The sequence below is a fragment of the Antechinus flavipes genome, chromosome 1 (genome assembly GCF_016432865.1).
Source record: "Antechinus flavipes isolate AdamAnt ecotype Samford, QLD, Australia chromosome 1, AdamAnt_v2, whole genome shotgun sequence".
Lineage (NCBI taxonomy): Eukaryota > Metazoa > Chordata > Mammalia > Dasyuromorphia > Dasyuridae > Antechinus > Antechinus flavipes.
In genome coordinates, this window is record NC_067398.1 from 412745672 (window position 1) to 412762992 (window position 17321).

The following is a 17321-nucleotide window of genomic DNA, read 5'->3' on the forward strand; positions in this document are numbered from 1 at the left end:
TGATCAAACTGTCACGAAATTATTTTATAGAGCTAGAAAAAAATAATAACAAAAACCATCTGGAAGAGCAAAAAACATCCAGAGAGAACTATGGAGACTAGGTATGGATGGAAGCATAGTATTTTCACATTATTTGTTTGTTTGCCTTTTCTTTTTTTGTGTTTTTGGTATGATTTTTCTTGCATAACATGACAAATATGGAAATATGCTTAACACAATTGTACATGTATAAGATATATCAGATTTCTTACTGTCTTTGAAAATGGGGAGGTAAAGGAAAGAAAAAAAAATGGAACCAAACAATGTTAAAAACTATCTTTACATATGTTTAGAAAAATAAAATACTATTAAAAAAAAGAAAGAAACAGGATCCGGTAGGGCCAATAAAATACAATAATGTCATTGTAAACCCTGTCATCTTAAGGTTTACAGCTTGTTGAATTTCACTTTACTTTTTCTCTTAGGTCTTTATTAATATTTTAAACTAAAACTTTTCTCATATGAATGGTTTGGATCCTACTTGTGAAGCCTCCTAGCTGAATCGCCTAAGAAATTCAAATGTGTCAGTACCCTACGTAAGAACTAAATGAGAGATCAAGATGTCTTGGATTTTATACCAATTATATTATATTACCAAGTGAGAGTGAAATGAGAAGAAAATGGAGAAAGGAATTTGTTCTCAGTCTCCTAGATGCTTTTCTTCACATTATTCCAAAAGAAACCTTTAATGGGATAGAAAAATTCATTGTTGCTAGGATCATTGTAACATTAGCACAAAATTAGTATTCCCTATATGTCAAGTTTGAAAGTAAATACAATTTTTTCTACTTCTCACAAGTATTTTTTACAAGTAGAGATTCATTCTCTTCTAGGTCTTTGAAGTTAGAGAGAACAATAGAGAATGAAGCTGGGAGTGAAACCACTTGGGATGATATAAACCAATTCTTTTCTAATTATAAGTTCATTTTTTCTTTTCTTAATTTTCTATAATTCCTGCCATATATCAAATAGTAAAACTATTGTTCATACATATATCCAGTTATTGTTTAGTTATGGAAATTTAAAGTTTAAAAATGCATATGGCATAAAGAAATTTAGGAAAAGAATGGAATATAATATATACCTTAGTGATACAGTATGTATTACATATTTATTATTCACTTTCTTTAACTGAATTTAATTTAGAAAGAATTATCCCTTATGTTGAGTGATTTGCAATATCTAGCCCATATATAAAAAAATAAATGTTAGTGCTGCAGATTATTTCCAAATTGAGAGAAATTATGTATATGACAATCCGTTTAATCTCTCATAAAGACTATCACCTGAAGCCTATTCCAATGGAGAAAATCATAACTTGCAAGATGGAATCAAAGCAAGTGCTCACACCTCATCACTGCTCTATGATTGTTTAGTTTGTCATTCTTGAAATTAAGAGATCCTGGGTTCTATTCCTATAGTTATGATTTCTTGTATAGAATTAGGCCAATCATGTACCTTCTCAGGATCTTTAATGTAAGGTATTGAATTGGACAAAATGAAGGTATTGGATTAAGCTTGATTCGATCTATAATATTCTAATATGTTTCATATATTATTTTCCCTTAAAAAAAAAACACTTTGAAAAGTCTTCAGTTTCCTTTATTTTCCTTTTAGAACAAAAGCAGCAGCAGCATAAATTACACCACCAATAACATATGTTCAAAAAGAAAGAGAAAACTACTTAAGAAATCTACTCTGAACATTTATATCAATTCTTGGGAAGGCATTTCTTCCACATCTTGTTCACATATAGAAGTTAATATGACATATTTAAACCTCTTTTATAACTTTCCAAAAAACAGATAACATGTGTTGATTTGTTTCAATATTTCAGTGTTTTTAAAAGTATATGTCCAGTAAGATTCTTTTACCAAGAAGTGGTTTGAAAATTCTTAATTTTGTTGTTTTATTATATTATTTTCACAAATGAAATTTATTTGATAAATATATTTTCTAGGTAAAATATAGTTGGTAATTAAGTTCATAATGGTCATATCAAATGCATATAAAGTAGGTTTGGGGAGCTTATGTGCTTTGATTTTGAATTTTCAGACGATAAATACATAGTACATCTTGATAAGGTAAATTAATAAACTCAAGAAAGAAAGGATTATGAAAACACACTATAATACATTTTCAAAAAGGACCAATGGTTACCACAAATAAATTCATTTAACTCCTCCCATCAACTAAAACTCAAATCAATGAAGCCACTGTGAGACAGTTATTAGTATAATTTAAAACTTGCTGTTTCTTATTATTCAGAATTATACAGGAAAAGTTTCATCTTTTCAGTTTAAAGATTAATTTGTTATTTTAGAGATACTAATATAACAAGCCTGAGGTCTCCATTTCATGGAAAAAACATACAGAATGAAATACAAAATCATAAGCTATGCAAGAACATCTCAGGAAAGATAAAATCACTCATTCAAAAATATTAAAAAATGAAAATGGAACTGAAGTAAATTAAACATGTAGGATGGCAGATTTTATATACTGCTATGTCCCACACATAAAATATTGATGATCAAAAGTCAATGATACTATAATTACAAATCATTATGCTATGCTGATTTTAGTCATGGACACTGCTTGTGTAGGCTACTTCATATTCTTGTCATTGGAATTTTTGTTTTGTTTTATTTTTTATTTGTTCTTTATTTTTTCATTTGTTATTTTTATTGTTTTATTTATTTATTTTTATTTTTTATCTAAAATGAGTAGGAATATATAAAGATTTTTTTGGTGGCCATAAAATTTTTGATACTAGAATGGATTTAATGATTAACTTATAGGATTCCTACCTTATGTGCATCTCACAAGAAGAAAGACAATCCAACAATCAAGGAAGACATGCAGTACCTCATGACCCTTCATTGTCTGCTACAGACTGAAAGCAAGTGCTATAGTTTTTAATTAGACTGTGATTTTGAGGATTTTGAGAAGATGTGGAATAAGTTAGTAAATTACAAGCTCTCCAGATTTCCCCTACAAGCAGAACAAATTTATACCTCAGGATGAATATAGACTGGTGAACAATCAAGAAGATTTGGGGCAGAACAGGTGTGTCTCCCTGGTACAACTTAAGAACACCTAAAGAAAGACCCCAGGATGGAGATTAACCAGTGTGAAGTGCAAACATATCCAGGCTAGCTCCACAGAAACACCATGTGGGGAACCCTGGGTCTAGCTGGGTTTGACCAGAACCTCAGCTGGGATCACAGAAATTTTTACCTCTGAGACTGTGTATGGAGTTGGGAAGACTGAGTGAACCTCAGTTGATTATGAACAACAGACCAGTTATGCTGCAGAGAAAGGGCCCTAGGCGGGAAGGAGCCAGATACCTGTCAGAGCAAAGGCAATGGAACCAACATTTGCAGGAAGGCGGAATTTTTAGTTTGGAGTTTCAGGTCATAGGGGAAAACTGAAGTTAAGGTAGAGGCATCCTAACCCCACGATTAGAGGTTCTTACATCAATCCTTTTAAATAAAATAATAATAATAATAATAATAATAATAATAATAATAATAATAATAATATAAATGAACTGGCAAAGAAGACCCCTTCCTTAGAAATTTGCCATGAGAACAAGGAAGACTGGAATTCATTTTCAGAGAACACTGAAGTAAAAAATGTTTCTTCTACCCCAAAGAGTAATGGGATATGGCTCCCTGTTCAAAGAAAATTTATAGAACTCAAAAAAATTTAAAAATCAAATGACACACATTGGAGAAAAACAAAAACAAATATACAAAAAAAAAGCTATTCAAAAAAAAAAAAAACAAACAAGATTATAGAAAAACCAACTAGAAAAGGAGCTATAGAGTCTTAGAAGCAAAAATAACCCTGAAAAAAAGATTGGGCAAGGGGAAGCCAGTGAAGCATAAGAGACCAAGAAATAACAAAACAAAATATAAAGAATAAAAAATAGAACAGGATATGAAACATAAGAAAAATAACAGATCTGGAGAAGAAATTAAGGAGAGAAAACATAAGAATAAATCAACTGCCTAAAAGTTGTGACCCCCCAAAAATAATCTTCACACAATACTGAAAGAAAGAATCTTAAGAAAATTATCCTGTAGTGATAGAACAGGAGGGGAAAGTAGAACTAGGGGAAAAAAAATCCAGCAATCACCTCAAAGACATACTTTGTGGAAAACACATGCAAATATTTCTGTTAAATTTCAAAAAAACCACTGATCCAAGACACAATTCTGAAAGAAACAAGAAAAAAAAAAAACCAATTCAGATATAGACAAACTACAGTTAAAATTGTACAGGACTTATCAGAAGTCAGAATAAAAGCCCATCAATTCTGGAATCACATATCAGCAATCAAAACAATTAGGCCTGTGGCCAAATATATCATATCCAGCAAAATTATACATAATAGTGAATGAAAAAAGTGGCTATTTAATCAACATACATTTTTCAGGAATTTCTACTAAACCTGAAGTCAATAGAAAATTTAATATATAAGAGCCAATTTCAAAGATCAATTTCAAAGAATTTAACATGGATAAATATGTTCCTTTTACATGGAAATGTATACCATATGTTTAAGATTGACACCAGCAACTGGATAGATCAAAACAAAGACTAGAATAGAGCTGAGTATGATCTGTCTCTAAAAAGCAAAATCACTTAGAAAAAAAAATAAAAATAGTAGTTACATTACATAAATAAGGGGCAGAGGAAGAAAAAACACAAAGACATTAGAAGGGGAAAGAGAGATCATAGTTCTGAAAACTTACATCAGGAATAGATTAAATGGACAACACTACATATATACCATGAAGGATATAGCATCCTCCAAAATCTATAAAGAAATAAGGGGGGAGGGACAGAAAAAAGGGGAATCAAAGAGTGGGGAAGAAGATAAAGGAGGGATCCATGGCTGGAGAAAAGTTAAATAATAGCAAGGCAAATTAAGGAGCAGAATTAAGACATCAGAGTTTGCAGAAAAAAGAAAGAAGAGATAATCAAATTTAAAGATTCAATAAAGAGAAAAATCCATATTACAAGTCAGTCATAATAATACTGTTTTAAATGCATGCTTATATATAAGTAAATATATGTATATATGTGTATCTAGAATATGTAGATATGTATGCATGTTGCTCTATTGTACGCATATAGATTTATGTATATATGAATGGATGAGTGTGTGTGTGTGTGTGTGTGTGTGTGTGTGTGTTCCAAAGTGGGTGGGTAGAGGAGGTATATGTGTGTGCACATATACATCTATATAATATATAAAGTAAAAAAAAATGCACAGCAGAGAACAAAAGAATAACCTACAAGGCAATAAAAGATAGACACTCATGAATGTAATTTCTTCTACTATTATATATATTCTTTCTTGAACTGGTAATTTATTGTTATATATTTTGTATCTTCCCTGACAATCTGATGGGCACATAACAATGTTTTTTTTCTCTTTTCTCTTTTGTTTTTTTAATAAAATAATTTTAATAGAAAATTATATATATACATATATACGTGTATATGTATATATATGTGTATACACACACACACACACACACACACACACACACACACACACACACTTTGAGTTTCAGCTTTGCTCATTCTACCATTCTGGAATATGGTACTCAAAGTATCTATTGAGGCTAAGGAGACCACAAAATTTTGCCTTACATAATCAAGTCATTTTTCCATTACTGTTCTCACAATAATAGGAATGGCTTTACAGAATCCTTTATATATAAACTAATAGGCTGGGTGTTCATGAATAATGGCCCTAAATGTTTCTTCATCTTTATTCCCATCACAGTTCCCAATCAACATTTCTTCTAGGAACTAATCAACCTTCAGTCATCTGAACCAGGATCAATTTTTATACTTCTGGAGAATCACTTTTGAACATACCCACACAGTATTCATCCTGACAAAAAAAATAGTTCACACTGCTTTTACTATTCGCATTCTGCCATATCAAAGACTTGTCAATTATTTAATAAGCATTTATTTAGTTCTTAGTAGGTACTGCAAATTGTGCTAAGCAATGGGGTTACAAAGGTAGAAGAAAATAATATCTTCAAGGTCTTATATTCCAATGGTAGGAAAAAAAAAAAAAAAAAAAAACAACATCAATTGGCCGCTGCCAGTGTTCCACAGTCAATTTACTACTTTCTGCTTTGGTTGTGATGTCCAAATTAAATAGAAATAGGAGCCATTAATTGGTATATGAGGATTCCTGTATGCTGCATATAGAATAAATTTTAAAATGTATTATTTTCTATGTTTTATTGTATTTTAAAGTTTATTTTTATTAGGAATTCACCATTTACATTTTAATGTGGGTTTGTCATACTTAGGAGTGTCATATTTGACACCTCAGTGAAATGGACCAGAAAAATTAGATAAAGTATATTACTAACTTGCATTTAAAATATTAGTAAATGGGCAATTAGTTGGGACCTGAAACATGAATTTCTCTAGTGAGATATCATAGTACAAGGCTATCAACTTCAGTCCCATAATCTGCTCACAATTTACAGAATCATTTTTAATTTAAAATATCTTTGCATCAAGTGCAAATTTAACTGAAGTGAGGCCATGCTATGACAGAAGTTAAGACTTTCATTGTTTTTGATTTCCCACAAACACCTTTATCGATATTTGCATTTTTAAATCAGATATGCTATACTATGCTAACCAACAGTCTGGAAACCTTTGTTATTTTGTTCCAGAAACAAAAGCCAATAAAAAAACTCATTCCAAGGGAAAACCATTTGGCAATGTTAGTTTTTATTTCTCTTTAATTGTTTGTAATGTTCAACATGATGATCCTTCTATGTTACATTCTCAGCACTTTTGCAAATTTTAACAGTATGAAAGTTAAGACAGCTGTGCATACAGGTACAAAAGACATGTTTGTAAGAGAAGTAATGCCAGCATTTACTCCTGGTAAGTAATTGAAATTTTTGCCAAAGGTCTTCCCATCACACAATTCCAGCAATTATTCTTCAACTTTAACTTTTAGAAAATGTTTCTTCAAATAGAAAGGATACAATGTGATCCATTAAAAGTTTCTTAAACCATCATTACTGCCATTCCCTTCTCCCAATGAATGAAAAATTTTATCATTATTTCTTGAACCAATCACATAGTTGGTAAATTTCGCTTGCCCTCATCATTCTTCTTCTTCTTATAATTTGCCTCTAGCCAAAAATTAGAAAGAGAAACTAATTTTATATAGGCAAAATGCTGTGTTCAGAATTATATTCCTAATCGAAAACAAAAACAAAAGCAACCACAAACAACAAAGTTATAAATAGGATCTTTTATCCAGAAATAACCTAAGAGAGTAAATAATTTGATGTAATAGACTAAAAATTATGATTTCCAAATAATAAACAATTATATGTATTGTTTGATCTATGCATTTTCCAGTTTTTAAAAATATTTTACTTAAATTTTGAGTTCTGAGTTTTATTCCTTCTAACTTCTCTACTGTCCCTAAAATGGTTAAGCAATCAGATATAGTTGCACATATATGATTATTTAATATATTTCCATATAATTAATTTTGTAGAAGAATAAATAAAAGAAAAAAACTGGAAAATAGCAAGCTTCAGTCTATATTCAAACAATATTCATCCTTTCTCAAGAGAATAATAGTGTACTTCCTCATTAGTCCTCTGAATTGTCTTGGGTCATTTCTAAGCATGGGTAAGGTACATATTCCCAGTTATTTATACTCATCTACTGAAGGTGGAAGCTTTCAGAATCTAGTCCAATGGATAGATTTCTTTGATTTCAATGAGATCTGCAATATTCAATTGGTCACCTCCTTTTCTATCCCCTATAGCCAAAAATACACATCCTTCTTCCACAAATATATTATTGTTTTTTTTTTTTTTGCATAATAACCTGTTTTATCAATAGGCATTTTTTTCTTTATTTATCACAATGATAATTTGAATAATTTTTATCTTATGAATACTACCCTAAAAATTGATATAGGGAAACTAATGTCATTTTCAGGGTAGGCTGTCTTCCATTTGCAATCTCCTTCTACCACAGAAATAAAAATCTATTTTCTTTACTCTCAATTTCTTAAAGCTATTATGCCACTCTAAATGTAAGAACCCAAATTGGTCAATTATGGCCCACTTCAATGCCTAAAAAATTCCACTAATAGTTTTTAAATCAAAAATGGAATTCCTGAAGTTGACACTCCTAACCCCGGCCCTTCTGAAAGTGAAAGAGAATAAACTGAAAGTTAAAATCTGAACAGCTGGCTGAGACTGTTTCTATTTGAGACTTTACTTTCAGTTCCCAGTCTGACCCCAAAAGAATCAATTGAATGAAGTGTAATTGATTTAGAAGAATCTGAGTGATCCAACTATCCTTGGATATAGAATAGTGTTTCCTGAGAAAAAGACATCATAGAAACTAAAAGGGGGTAATCTGATTTATGGTTCATCCCTTCCTGAATTTGCCTCTATCTTACAAATTCATTCAAAGATAGGGATGCTTAGCATCACAGATTAAGAGGAATTTAGGAAGGGTTTTATGTTTATATGCAAATACTGTAAAGTTTGTAATATAGTGTCTTTGAAATTGTTTTGTTTTTATTTCAAGAGTACCGGGAGACACCCTTGACAGAAAGGATATCTCCAGGCAATCTTTGCTCAGGTCTAAGAACAACAACAAAAAAAGAAGGGTACACATTAAGATTTTCTTAATCAGTGAATGAATTAATAACTGCATTAAGCTATGAGGTTTCCATGTATATGAGAGTAATAGTATTACTATTTCCAATTGTATATAAGTTGGTTTTCTCTTGATATTTCCAGAATGTGAAGTAGGCTGCAGGAATTATGCAATCTGATTTTTTAAATATCCAGATATTGTTTCATTTGTGCTCTAGACAGTTGCTCCTCCTTAGGAGATCTTGTTTAAGAAATATCAGTGAAAAGAAAGAAAAGATGGCAGAGAAAAGGCAGAGACACACTTGAACTCTCCGCCAAACCCATCCAAAGGCATTTAAATAATTTCCTGAAACAAATCCTGGAGTGACAGAAAAGAAAAGGGTGAAACAATTTTCCAGCCCAAGATAACGTTAATGTTTGACAAGAAAGTTCTATCACACTGGGATAAGAGTGTAGGATAATCCAATACAGGCTACACCAATATAGATCAGACACCAATAAATCAGGAGAAAGTTTTAGGAAGGAATGAATCAGCACTTGCACAGATGGCAAAGGGGTTAAACAATTGAACAAAAGTAGATTATAGGGGATTCTTTGCTAGCACTGAAGGAGGACTTGACTGTCTCTAGATTCCTTTTGAAATACTATATAGTATTTGTACTCTATAAAATTAGGGAAACTATATGATATAGTATCTAGAATACGAGGCCCAGAATTAGCATGTTTCTGCTTCCTAAATTCATATCTGGTCCCAAATACTTAATAGTTTTATGACTCTGGGCAAATTACTTAATCCTGTTTGCTGTTTTATCTTTGTTCAGTTTTATTATCTGTAAAATTAACCTGAGAAGGAAATGGTGAACCAATCCAGTATCTGCTAAAAATAAAACAAAATAAAACAAAACAAAAAACCCACCAAATAAAGTCACAAAGAATTAGCCTGATTAGAAAAGAACCAACTATCAACAACTATACCAAATTGTCAATAGTATTTGTGAATGAAATCTTTTTGATAATTTCTTCTATTTTCTATTTACATGTTGAGGCATTACTGGACAAGATTTTGTTTATTTGTAATTCTGGTATAATACCATGAATAATTGAACATTGGATTGCAATTTAATTATTAAATAAGAATAAAATCTCAAATAATTTCATGTGTTATTCTTAAATTAAGGAGCAGAATAGGGGGAATTTAGATGAAAAATCAACAATCTATTCATCATTTTTTCTTATGAAGATTATAATCTCTTTATTGCTGATGGTTTTAAATTGGTAGTTTATTGTAATTTTGTGTAATATTCCAAGATTCAGTAAATTGCTTTCTTTAGTTTCATACTTACTAGAGCAGAATACTATTTTGGTTATAACTAATAGCTTGAGACCCAGTGCAGAGTATTCAGCTGTTTTGCATTCTATTGCAATAACAGTGAAATAAGATAGTAATATTTTACATTTTGTTTACAGTGTTTACACTGTTTGTTTAGCAGATCTGACATAATTATCTTTCTCTTTCATTTATAAATAAAGCAACATCTCACAATTGATGACTGCTAAGGTATTTTCCATTCTTGGGCTACATTTGCTTGACATATGTATGCTTTGGAATATTACCTATGTTATTGTTCTTCTACACTGGTTTTTGGAACAGATCCACACTCACTCAGTAGAAGTTATCTTCTGTATAAAAGAGTATGGTAGCTCTAAGATCTTTTGATTGTCTCACACTAGATTTTTTTAATGTTTCTTTTCTCCCCACAAAGAATATTTAATTTAATTCAGGTTGGTCTGGTGTTATATAATCCACATAAAAGAAAAGTAGTGATGAGGCATTACCTTGTCTTGTTTCTTTTATTTCTTTTTTTTTTCTTATTCTGAACCCATAGGAGATAAATATATCTGAGAATAACACCACTATATCCACATAAGAAAGAAGTGAATCTATAGCCAGAGTAGAGAGGAATATCTTCTGTTCACTTACCAAATGATATATTTGATATATCAATTTTTCAATGAGCTCAACTTCGAGTTCTTGAAAGATGATTATATTATGCAGCTGAATAACAAAGTACAAGATTACAAAGCAAAAAACAAAGAACAGTATATATTTATGTGTAAGTTTGTTGGAAAGGATCAGAAAGTAGAAAGATTTTTACATGGAACATTACTGGATTCCAGGATCAAGAAAAGAGACCATAGGTACCTTGGGATCCTACATCTTCAAAGAGAAGATGATATCTAAAAATAAGTCTCAAGTATAAGATGTAGAGGATAACTTCAGCATCGAGACAGTCAATCATTACATATGACTAATGAATTCATTTAAGGTCAAATAAATGAACAAAAATATTTCTAAGGTAAGTGGGATGGAGAGCTAAAATATAAAGTCCTAAAAGGAACATAATACAAGGGGGAAATCTGTGGAAATCAAAAAGAGAAAAGTCCTTTGTGTATAAAGACCTGGTTGAGGGAAGAACAAAACAAAAAAGAAAACAAAAAAAAAAGAACAAAAAGAAATAAAAATGCTTGTGGTAGAATTACAGACCTGAAGCCATATGAAAACTTCACAGTGTAAGAAGTTACAGGAGAGAATAAAAATATTTCTTTAACATATTTTGGGCTTGTAAACTTAGAAGAAAGTTGAAGAATCAGATTCTGAAAGTCTGAGATAATTCATAGATTTTCCAACTCAAATCAAATAGTCTTTGCTTTTCATGAGATTCAGACTAAGAATGACTGGGTTTAATTGACTAAATGAATCCAATTATTCATCTGGAATCAGAAAAGAGAGGCAACCAAGAAAAATCACATACTATACCACTATCATTTTTATTTGACTAGAATTGAAAACAAAACAAAACAAAATCTTCAATATCATGACTATTCTTGTCAGTTTATTTTAAACCCTTACATTTCCTTGAAGCCCAAGAATAAATGAATGAAAAGAAACCCCCAATATAAACCGAAGAACATCAAGTAAAACAAAAACAAACTCAAACTAAAGAGTAATTCCATACTGTTTGAAGATAAAGAGGAAGAAGTAGAGAAAAATATTAATTTTTGTTAAATTACAAAATGACTGTTGGGGAACAAAGATTAACAAAAGTGGTAGCAGTAAAAAACTAAAATAAAGTGTGAAAACTGGATGCATGAAATACAGTGATGTTCAGAAGCATTAAAGATCCATAGTTCTGCAATCTTCCACACTGCATACTAAAGTTATATTTAGTTAATCACTCAAGCAAACTATTTCAGTAAAGTAAATTAAAGAATACTTACATATATTTTTTTTTAAAAAAGCACAACAAACAAACACAAAGAAACAAGCCCTTCACCTTCCTTATACTTATGATAGTTTTCTGAATAGAAGAACAAATGTTTCAGTTTACTACTAAGGAAGTGTAAAATATTTTGGTGAATTTCATTTGTTCTGATAGCCCTAAAACTACTAATCTTAGAAAACAGGCTCCCTAGATTTCAGGAAGATTGCTACGTGACAATCCCCAAAACAATTTGTATTTAACAGCTTGTTTTTCAAAATTTCCAGCAAAATAACATATCTGCTTTTCAAATCCCCTTCTCAAAAGTTACATTTGTTCATTCAAATAGAATTTCCCCCTAGGGAAATGAATTAATCTTTTCAAAAATAAGTTAAAGAAAAGTCTCCTTTCCCCTACTCCAGTCAAAAGATTAAGTCCCACATATAAAGTGAATATTAAGTCAGCTTAAATTCAGAAGAGTTTGTAAATAGAAAATGTTTTTAAAAATATAAGTGCTAGCAAAACAAAATGGAAAAGTATATAAGAAGACAGAATAAAGGATCAAAATATTTTGATCCAATGAAATTTATTATGTGCCAATTATGTTCTGAGACTCTGTTACTCACTGAGGAAGCAATGCTATATCCAGGGGCTAGGCAATTCCAATTAATGACAAAAATATATGTTTTTTCCTGATTAAAAATCACTTCTGAGGGCTGGCTCCCACACAAAAAGTCATAAAAGTTTAAGTTCTTCACCTTCCCTAATGAATTACATTTATTTTCAAAGAGTAATTGATGGATGGTCAAAGGATATGAAGAGGCATTTCTCAAGAAGAAATCAAAGCTATCATTAGTCACATTAAATACTCAAAATCACAAGTTATTTTTAAAATACAATTAAAAGTAATTTAGTTTCCACCCCACAATAATCACATTGCTGCACTTTTGTAGGCAGGGAAATGACAAACATTGATAGGGCTCCAAATTCTCCCAGATATTGGGATTTTGCCCTGAAATTTTCTTAACTATACAACATTTGATGAAACATATACTACTCCATTAATATTTCCTGAAAATATTAAAGATAGAGGGAAATAGCCCATATGTACAAAAAATTATACATTGTTTTTATTTTTTGTAATGGTATATAAAAACTGGGATCTGAGGGGGATAGTGTAATAGCTAGGGGAAAGATATATCAGTACATGGTTTACTATGATATACCAAGATAAGATTGTTTCAATGTAACTTCATGTGAATTGATACAGATTGATCATAATAGAATAATAAGATTTATTTATATTCTAACAACAACTTTTTTTACCTTGAGGCAATTGGGGTTAAGTGATTTGGGCAGAGTCACACAGCTAGGAAGTGTTAAGTGTCTTAATCCAGATTTGAACTCAAGTTCTCCTGACTTCAAGGCTGGTGCTCTATCCACTGTGCCACCTAATTGCTCCCAACACCAACTTTTAAAAAAACAAATAATATTAAAATATTTATATACTCTGATCAACAGAATGACCAATGAAGATTACATAGGAATAATGAAGTATATTCATTCCCTACAAAGAGGTGATGGACTTTAAATGAGGAGTGGTATACATATTTTGTACATGGCCTAATGTAGACATATTTATTTTGTATGACTATGACTATGAATTTGTTAATTTCAAAAACATTACAAAAAAGCTTCAATCCAATTATATTAGTTAATAGGGATATTAAAAAATAAAATAATTTATATTCTTGAGAAATTTTTATTAAGTTTTGGGAGTTGAGAAAGTCAGGATGATATTAAAAATCTTAACAGGAGTTGGCTCTGGAAAGATTTTTTTGGGGAGATGGCATTTGAATTGATCCTTAAATAGAAAATTTTATTTTGTTTTTCTAAATAATAAAGACAAGGAGGAAACACATTTAAGCCATAGGAAAAAGAGTAATATCTATCACAATTTCATCCTATTTCATGGTACAGCCTTCTCTTTGAGATTGCTTCCAATCTATCATATATAAAACTTATTTGTAGCTATTCTCTCCCATTTTTCTGTGAGTTTTTGAGAACTTGAACATTGCTTTAGGTATGTTTTGATTTTTTTTTTATTAACTATGAGCACAGGATCTGAGTAATAAATACTTATTGCCTAGACTGAATGACAATATAAGGAGGTTCAGGAAAGCCCTCATGTAGAAACTGTGCTAGGAAAGTAGATATGAAAAGAGTATTATTTTAGATACAGGAGGCCACATGTACAAAGACAGAGGAATAAAGAATATATGCACAAGGAAAATAAGTAAATCAGTTTGATTAGAATAGAGTACATAAAGATAAAATGAAACAAAACTTGAAAAAATAGTTCTAGAAAAGCTTTAAATGATTGTGATTAAAGGACAAGAATGCCTCCAACATCATGAATCTGAATGACCCTACAGGACTATAATTATAGAAGACAGCATTGTTGGAATCTTTACAAACTGCTAACTAATTAGAGTTGATGTGATCTTACAAGAAGATGTTTTGGGCCAGAACCTGAAACAAGGTACTAAGTAGAACTAATTAGTACAATGCTTGTGTTTACACCTTTACTCATCGGAGTTCACAAGTATGCCAGCTTCACAAAGTAAACTTTGTAACTTTGTGAATTCACACCTCCCTTAAAGCTCTTAGGGCCAGAGAGCACTATGGGAGAAAACCCATAATCCCTCTCTCTCGTATCCCACAATTCCTCCCTCTTGTATAAAAGAAACAGACAGAGGCTCTCAGAGAGATTTCAGCAGAATTACACCAGAAGCCCTCTCTCTGAGGCAAGAAGGATATTTTCCACTTGGCTGGCTGGTGGAGGAAGAAAGAGTCTTCAGAGGAAGAAGCTATGAGTCGAGAATTCAGCGGAAGACCCGATTCATCTTCATCTCACACCACTGTGGTTAGTGGCTGGGCTCCTGCACTTCTCCCACTGAGACCAAGCTGGTCTGAAAGAGTCTCCAGAAAGCTAGCCGAGCCCCGAGTGAAGGAGACAAGAGATTCATTCCATCTCCATGTTGGTTGGAGGCTGAAGAAAGCAGAGGCAGAGGCAGAGACTGAAGGACAAATCTTTGGATTTGGAGACATTTGGAGGGCTCTAAGCTAACCCGGCTATATTAGAGACAATAAAAGATCTGAACTTTTATCACCTGGCTATGTTTTGGTTGATTATTACTTTCAACTGCAATTAAGACTGCCTCCAAGAAAAATCTTCCCTGAGAAGCCTACCTTCTCTCCCAGAGAGAACTATTCCACTTATTTTAAAAGAAGAAAAAGAAACACAACACAGCATGAATTCTGTCTCTTCTCCTTACCATATACACACAAAATTTATTAAAATTTCTTGCTTTATCTTTTGTGAAACACAATCATTTCCATTTATGTCTCCTCATCTGCTTTTCAGAACCCATTTTATAAAACAGAAATGTTGTTAGGTAAAAGAATGTATATGCAGTGTCCTATAACTATAGTCCTTTATTCTCCACCAATTATAATAAAAGAAAACAAACAAACAACAACAACAAAAACACACACACACACACACACACACACACACACACACAATTCTTTGTCATTAAGTAAAGCCCAGTTTGAACTGAAGGCTTCTTCTCTCACTGTCTGCTACTGGACCTTATTGTACTCCCTGGGATTTATTTTGCTTCTCTTTCAGATATTACTTTCCAACCCTGGCCTTGTCCTACTGCATTAATAAATGACTTTGACTTATACTTGACTACAACCCACATCTCTATACTTATGAACTATGGAAAATCTCTAAGGCTCAATTCACTAATTTATAAAATGAGTATCAATGTATCTCCAGTACTTATCTCACAGGTACTGTTTTGAAACTCAAATAAAACTATCTGTGTTAATACATTTATTATAAACCTTAAAATATTGTCTATTATTATTATTCTTATATTATCTTTCTTATATAAATGAGATACAATTTTTCAATAAGACCTTCTCTTTCTATCTCCTTAACCCCTTTCCTAGTTAAAGAATGATTCAATCAATACCATGGCCATTGCTCAGTAACAGAAAGAATGGAGGAGCTATTTTTTTGCTGAAACTTCTTTAAAAAAAAAATTAAAAAAAACCTTTTTTTTTATGAAATATTTCTTGGCTCAATTATTTTTTCACTTCCCCAGGTCAGTGCTCCAGCTATAGTCTCCCCTCATTATGCATATGGATAACCTACTCTTACTATATATAACATTATTACAAAATGTCCTTAGCCAAAGGGCCCTACTTTAAAAGAACATTTAATGATTCACTTCACTAGCAACAAATGGCTTGGTGTCAGCAGGAAAGAAGTCTGATTTTAAAATAAAAAAGTGATTGGAAATCATAAGTGTTTCCTTCATGACATTCCCATGGGATAAGTTCTCAAGTATAATTATCTAAAGATTGGCTCCTTAAATGGCTTGGGAATCTGGAGAGAAAGTCAGCCCGAAAACTTGAGGGGAGGGAAGAAAAATCAATATTTTTTGTACCTTTCATTAGAGTGGCATCCAAAAGGAAAAAGAAAGAGAAAGGGAACCAGAGTCATGGAACTAGAACCTTTTTTTTTTCTCTTTTCTTCTTGCAATTTTCCAGGACACATTAATGATTTTGTGGATCCACAATGGACAGAGTATCCTTCTATTGGTATTCTCCAGATTTTACCTAAATACCTGATGCCCAAAACAGAACATTTCTGGAGCCTAACATGCAAAACCCTTAAACTGAGCACTTGACTTTTAAGGAGAAAGGAAGTTAGATGACTTTAGCAAATGTATTGGTATAATATGACCAAATAAAAAGTTCAAGGTCTATGACACCCTTCTATTTTCCATATTTGGAAATTTCTCCCAGCTAACTTCCTTGTGAGTATTTACTATTTTATTCTTTGGACTTATGTCCTTAGTCTCTGTCCCACAATAAGTGTTAAAAAATGTTTGTTAATGATTGAGAAACTGAAGGATTGTTTCTTCTCTAGAGATTTATTATAACCCCCCAAATATTTCTGTCATGAAATGCAATTCCCTACTCAACCAGCAGTTCTTCCCTGTAATGGGCTGAGGCTTGAGTTGATGCACTGAGGTCCCAAGCACATGAGGCTAAATAGTAATTGGACCATACTTTATTAATATATAATCTTGGAGAAAGAATGGCCCCCACCCACTCTTTGTGCAAGTCCTGATGTGTTGTATAGGAAATGACGATTTTGGTGGGTGGAGGCAGGGGAGTGGAAAAGGAAGGGGAGGAGGGACTGTTTGCTTTTGCCATTGCAACGACCTTTCTGTTTGTTTTCTCTTCT